Genomic DNA, 7,482 nt, shown 5'->3' on the forward strand with positions numbered 1-7,482 from the left:
CATAGTAAGTTCCAGGACAGTCAGGACTACATAGAAAGACCCTGTCTCAAAGAAACAAACAAATAAGTAAATAAAGGTGATGATGATAAATAGAAAGGAAAGAAGGAAACTTGCTTCATTAGAGACAGGCGTGGTTTTGCACACCTGCAATCCCACCTCTGTAAAAGTTAAGGCCTGAGGAACATGAGTTCCAGACCCCAGACCAGCTAGGGCTATCCAGTCAGATAGCATCTCCAAGAAAGATCTCTTCTTCCTGCCTCTTCGCTTCCTCTTTTCTTTGAAATAGGATCTTGCTGCATAGTGCAGACTGACCTCACACTCACTATGCTTGCACACCCAATGCTCTCTATTGTGGGAGACCAGGTGTACACGCCATATGCTCTGCACCGTGTGAGTTCAGGTGTGGTGGTGCACTCCTTTGATCCTAGCGCTCAGGAAGCTGAGGCAGGTGAATCTCTGGTCTCCAGTTCAGCCCATTCTACAGAGGAGTTTCCAGACCAGCTATGAGTGGGGGATGGGGAGATGTATTATTTACTGACTGGCCTTAAACTCTTCACTATCTTCTACCACAGCCTCTCGAGCGCTGTGATTACAGGCATGAGCAATGCCCAACTTTATTATTCATTAAAAAATAGTAGATTTGTTCTCTCTTATGGGATGTAGAAGTATGCCTCCTTTGGCAGGGCAGTGGTGATGCTTGTCTTTAATCCCAGCCCTCGGGGCAGAGGCAGGTGATGTCTGTGAGTTCAAGGTCAGCCTGGTCTATAGAGTGAGTTCCAGGACAGCCAGAGCTACCCGGAGAGATCCTGTCTCAAAAGAACAAAAAAAAGATTTGTTTCTGTTTTATGTGTACGAGTGTTTTGCCTGCAAGTATGTCTGTGCACAACATGTTTGCAATGCCCCCGGAGTGCATAAAAGAGCAAAAGAGTCACTGGAATTGGAGTTAAAGGTGGCTGGGAGTCCTCCAATGTGGGTGTTGGGAATGGAACAGGAGCAGCCAGCACAATTATGGCTGAGCCATCTCACCAGCTCTTATTCTCCTTCCTTATTTCTACAGATTTAGTGAGTCCTGAGGAGGAGCTCTGGAAGGACGCTAGCCTTGCCTGGAAGGTCATGGTTTATAGGCTTTAACCTCATCAAACCCCTCAGTTGCTGAGCAGTCGTGTGATGTGTACGTTGTACGGTAAATCACAACGAAAAAGCCATAGAGGTCATGAGACAAGATACAGCGTCATTTCATCTGTGGCCTCCCCATCTTTGTAGCTGGTCCATTGTCTTCGCGTTCAGTTCCACGCGTGGGGGACACATGTGAGGGTGATGCGGCCAGCTTCCATGGCTCACAGAGTCTAATTCGCCACAAGAATTCTCACAGTCTGTACAGGGCAGAGTGGTGCCACTGAGCCAGGCCCTAAGCCCTTCACTGACTGTTGCTAGACTAGAGGATCTACCCCTGAACCATGCCCGTGGCCCCGCTATGGTGGATTATAGTCAAGAGACCTACCACTAAGCTACATCCCCAGTCTTACTGGTAGATATTAAGTCAGCAATAGAACACTGAGCCTCGTCCCAAGCCCCTACTGGTTGGTTCTTAGAGCAGACAGTATACTGCTGAGCTATGTCTTTAACCCCTCAGTCATGGATTGTAGGCAGGTGCTCAACCACTGAGTCACGCCCCCAGACCCTCACCTGGGGATTCTAGGCAGGGGCTCTACTACTGAGTCCCCCCCTCCTTTTTTTTTCCCCCTGAGACAGGGTTTCTCTGTATTGTTTTGGAGCGTTCCCTGGAGCTCGCTAGGTAGACCAAGCTGGTCTCGAACTCCACAGAGATCCACCTGCCTCTGCCTCCCGAGTGCTGGGATTAAAGGCCTCTGTGAGTTCAAGGCCAGTCTGGTCTACAGAGTAAGTTCCAGGATAGTTAGAGCTTTACAGAGGAACTCTATTTCAAAAAGCTTAAAAAAAAAAAAAAAAAAAAGCCAAGTTCTTTCAAAACCCAGAAATGAAATTGTGTCATTTCCTGCCTTTGATTGCTTCCCTTTATACTTGAACAAAAGCCAGATGCCCTTGTCATGCCCTGGCCTGCTTTATATTCAACTTCCCCCCTCATCGTATTTCCCTGTCAGCTTCCCGTTACATTGACCACTGGGCTGTTGGGGTTCCACGGTCTGGACCCTCACATCAACTGTGCCCTCTGTCTGGAATGCCAAGCCTTTCCCTAGATCTTCCCCATAGCTGGCTTTTCTTTACCTTCCAGTTCTTGCCTTAAATGTTATCATTTCAGAATTCTTAGGAAATTAAAAATAGAAGCACCATATGATGAGGCGATCTGATTTCTGGGTATCCATCCAAAGGAAATGAAAGCAGTGTACGGAGGAGACATCTGCATCCTATGTTTGTGTAGACACTGGTGTCAGCAGCCAAGAGAAGCAGCCTGAGTAGCCATCAACAGTAATGAGATAGTATTTGTAATGGACTGTTATTCAGTCTTTAAAAAAAAAAAAAAAGGGCTGGGCGTTGGTGGCGCAGGCCTTTAATACCAGCACTGGGGAGACAGAGGCAGGCGGATCTCTGTGAGTTCGAGGTCAGCCTGGTCTACAAGAGCTAGTTCCAGGACAGCCTCCAAAGCCACAGAAAAATCCTCTCCCAAACCCCCTCCGCCTCCCCCTCCCCCCAAAGTGGGCTGGGGCTGTATTCCACTGGTGGAGTACTTGGTTAGAGCGTGCAAAATTTTGGGTCCGTTCTCGGGACAGAGAAAAGGAAATAAAACAAGGAAGGCAGGAGGGAGGGGCGGAGGGAGGGAAGGAGAGAGTTCCTGTTATGTTTTTAGGAGTTTGTTTGTTTGTTTGTTTGAGACAAAGTCCTGAACTCAGTATGTAGATCAGGTCAGCCTTAAACTCACTGAGATGCTCCTGCCTCTTTCTCACAAAGGCATGAGACAGCCATCACATTTGGCCACAGGTCCCTGTCCTTTGTCACAAGATGAAGGAACCTACAAGACTTTATGGTAGGTGAAATAAATCTGACATAGAACACACGTGGAGAGGAAAAACAGTTCAACTCAGGAAAGCTAAGAGGAAGAGCACCTGGCCAGGGTCAGAAGAATGGTGGACTGTGGGCACTGTTGTTCAAAGGACACAAAGTTTCCGTGAGACAGATGAAAAGAACAAGTCCGAGGGAGTAACAGGGTAACTGTACCTAATAACAAGGATTGGTGTGGTTGAAAACTGTTATGAGGCCCCAGGAATGCCTTTGATCCCAGCACTCAGGAGGCAGAAGCAGGCAGATCTCTGAGTTGGAGGCCAACCTGGTCTTTGGAGCAAGTTCCAGGATAGCCAGGGCTACACAGAGAAACCCTTTCTCAAAACAAAACAAAACAAAACAAACAAACAAACAAAAACAGGACAACAACAAAAAAAGAAAAGAAAAAAGAAAGGAAGGTAGAAAGAGAGAGGGGAAGGAATAGAGAGAGGAAGGAAGGAAGGAAGGAAGGAAGGAAGGAAGGAAGGAAGGAAAGAAGGAAAGAAGGAAAGAAGAAAAAGGGAAAAAAAAAGGATATTGCTACATAGATTGCCTTGGGGCTTTTCTTTGGTTGAGACTCCACCTCTTGTTTACCCCAGGGTGATTCACCATTGTGCACCCTCCTCCAGCTCTCCCAGTGCTGGGATTGCAGGCCTGCACTGCTGTGCCCATTGGCTAAGTAGATTCGTAGAGTCTCTGATCATGAGAAAAAAAAATGATAATACATGCCAGGTGTGTGCCTTTAATCCCAGCACTCGGGAGGCAGAGGCAGGAGGATCTCTGTGAGTTCAAGGCCAGCCTGGTCTCCAGAGCGAGTGCCAGGATAGGCTCCAAAGCTACACAGAGAAACCCTGTCTCGGAAAACCCAAACCAAACCAAACCAACCCAAAACAGTGTGTATGTGGTACAGATTTATGCAACCCAGGGCTAAGTATTAAGTCTCTGTCTCAACCTTGTTGACTCCCCATGGGAAGCCTTACCCTTTCTGAGCAGTGGATGGGGGTGGGATGGGGGCAGGTGGGGAAGCAGGAGGAGGAGAAGGAGGAGAGGAAGTGTGGTTGGTATGTAAAATGAATAAGGAAAAAAGAAAGAAAAGACTCCGTCTCAAATTTTTAGAGTCACACTTTGGGGCCAGCAAATGACTTAGCAGGTGAAAGTGCTTGCTGCCACAACAAGTGGAAAAAAAGAAATTTTTTAAAATGTCAAACTTTGAACTGGACACAAGTAAATAATACCCATAATTCCAGGTCTCAGGATGCCGAGTCAGTGGATTCTCTGTGAGTTCAAGGCCTGCCTGGTCTTTACAGCAAGTTCCAGACCAGGCAGGATCACGTCGTGGGAACATCTCCACCCCCCCCCCAACAATAACTTTTCGTGTTTAGATTCGGAATGGAACTTCTAGGACTTGGATTTTTTTGTTGTTGTTGTTTTGCTTTCTGAGTGCATCCGCTTCTACTGGCTTTCAGGTTCTTTCTTTTCTTTTTAAAATTATTTTTATTGTATGTGCATTGGTGTTTTGCCATGGGTGTCAGGTCTCCTGGAACTGGAATTATGGACAACTAGTTGCAAGCTCCCATGTGAGTGCTGGGAATTGAACCTGGGTCCTCAGGAAGAGCAGTCAGTGTTGTTAACCACTGAGCCATCTTTCCAGCCTGTTTGCTTGCCTTTCCTTCTTTCTTTCCTTCTTTCTTTCTTTCTTTCTTTCTTTCTTTCTTTCTTTCTTTCTTCCATTCTTGCTTTCTTTCTTCTTTCAGGTTTTTCTAGATAGGGTTGCTTGGCTGTCCTGGAACTCTCTTTGTAGACCAGGCTGGCCTCAGACTCACTTAGACCCACCCACTTCTGCCTCCCAAGTGCTGCAACCAAAGGTGTGTGCTATCATGGCTGGCTGGCTTTCAGATTCTGGTGATTTTGCTTAAAATGCTTATTTTCTTTTTAGGACAGGGTCTCATGTGGCTCAGAATGACCTTCAAGTGTCTTAAAGGTAAGAAGACTGTGAACTTCCCATTCTACTGCCTCAGCCTCCTAAGTGCTGGAATTACAGAACTGTATTACGGTGCTCCTTCTCTTCACACAGCGATATTCTCAGGGGAATTGAGCAGAAACCCCACAAGAGCTACGTTAATCTCTTCTGAATTTAGTGTCCCAGGTAACTAATCTCTTAAAAGTACACCACCTCGCCGGGCATTGGTGGCGCACGCCTTTAATCCCAGCACTCCGGAGGCAGAGGCAGGCGGATCTCTGTGAGTTCAAGGCCAGCCTGGTCTCCAGAGCGAGTGCCAGGATAGGCTCCAAAGCTACACAGAGAAACCCTATCAAAAAAAAAAAAAAAAAGTCCACCACCTCTCAACTCTGCCACACCTAGGCCTAAGACCTCACTCACAGCATGAATGACTAATTCTGGGGACTTACTCAAGCTATGATCCGAACCACGCCAGTTACAGATATGAAGAAGTCTGGAGCCTGGCGGTGGTGGCACAGGCCTTTAATACCAGTACTCGGGAGGCAGAGGCAGGTGGATGTCAGTGAGTTCGAGACCAGCCTGGTTTACAGAGAGTTCTAGGGCAGCCAAGGAGGTTACACTGAGAAACCCTGTCTCCAACCAACCCCTCCAGGGGGGAAAAATCTGGAAATGTTGGAGAGCAGGGTGAAGGTATGATCGGCCAGTGCCACTGGGGCGTTGTGAACCGAGTTGCTCGTGACAGGCAGGCGGCCTCACGAGCAGGCTGTGGTTGCAATGTGACTTAGGACACATTTCTTTAGCTGTCTACGCTTGGCTTTCTGACAAATTCCTGGGCCTGACTTAGCTTCCTGTAGCTTCCCATGATTTACTCAGCAGTCCTCAAACACATTTCTCCCTTCCTGGTTTGCAAATTCGTAAATTTGCAAGGAGCCAGGAGAGGCACAAGTTCCAGTGGCTGCTTTGCCCCGTGAGACCCTGGGAAATTCCCCGTGGTGGAGCGGGAAGAGGGGCTTTCGCACGGTGAAGCTCCTCTCCTCCCCTCATAACGCAGATTGGATTAACAGATGGCAGCTTTGTCACCCTCAAACCGAAGAGGATGAAGTCGTCTGTTTTGAAGGCGTGGGCTGCATTGGGGGACCAGGCAGGAAGGAAATCTACTTGATTTCTAAAGTTGCTGAATGCATTTATCATATTGGAAATGAGTCAAGCCTCCATGTTCTGCTAACTGGGTTCTCGATGAGGAGTTAGATAATGGGGCTGTTGAGATGGCTCAGCGAGCAAAGGTCCTTGCAGCCAAGCCGGCTGCCTCGGGGGGGAAGAAGAGAACTGACATCCCCAGAAACAGTCCTATGACCAGCGCAAACACACACACACACACACACACGTAAAAATGTGAGCCACTCACACACACATACACACACACACACACACACACACACACACACACACACACACACACACGCACGCACGCACACACACGCACGGAAAAATGTGAGCCACTGAGATGGCTCAGTGGATAAAGGTGCTTGCTACCAAGCCTGACTACCCGAGTTCAATTCCCAGGATCCAAGCAGTAGATCAAGAGAGAACTGACACCCACAGATTTTCCTCTGATTTCCACACACCTGTGTTCTCCACCCTGGACACAAATAAATTTAATAAAATATTTTTCTTTTTTTAATTAATTTTTTGTTGTTGTTGTTTTTGTTTTTTGAGACAGGGTTTTTCTGTGTAACTGTCCTGGCTGTCCTGAAACTCACTCTGTAGATCAGGCTGGTCTCGAACTCACAGAGCTCCACCTGCCTCTGCCTTGTGAGTGCTGGGATTAAAGGCGTGCACCACCACTGCCCCTCTGTCTTTCAGGTTTTTTTGTTTGTTTGTTTGTTTTGTTTTGTTTTTTTGAGACAGGGTCTCACCACATCCTTTGTGAGTTTGGATTGGACCTGCTGGGGTGGCGAGGGAATAAGGAAAGGACAGCCACACGCAGCTGGGAGTGTGTGTTTGCTCTGATAGATGAGCAACCACAAAGAACCTCAGTGCGTTAATCATGTCCAGCGCAAGAGGAGGAGTCAGCTAACCCTCTAAGAGGTCTCTGTGGAAGAGCAGTCTCGGGTTGCAGTCCATCAGGGAGGAATCTGCAGCTGCTCCGTTTTGTACACATTGCCGGTGTCCACACTAAGAGTGGCGGAAATCTCTGCCTTAACTGTGAGCCTCAACCCCAGGGAAGGCTTTGCCACTCCCCCGAGTCTGAGGCATCGAGGCTCATGTAAAACACTACACATTCACTCAGGATTTTATCCCCTCTTTTGCTTGTTTGTTTATATGCTTTGAGAAAGAGTTCTCTCTATGTAGTCCTGGCTGTCCTGGAACTAGCTCTTGTAGACCAGGCTGGTCTCGAACTCACTCGAACTCTGCCTCCCGAGTGCTGGGATTAAAGGCGTGTGACACTGCTGCCCTGCACTTTATCCACTTAACATATTCACCCAGGGTTTCCTCTGCTCCTAACA

Source organism: Cricetulus griseus, chromosome 9 (assembly GCF_003668045.3).
Source record: "Cricetulus griseus strain 17A/GY chromosome 9, alternate assembly CriGri-PICRH-1.0, whole genome shotgun sequence".
NCBI lineage: Eukaryota > Metazoa > Chordata > Mammalia > Rodentia > Cricetidae > Cricetulus > Cricetulus griseus.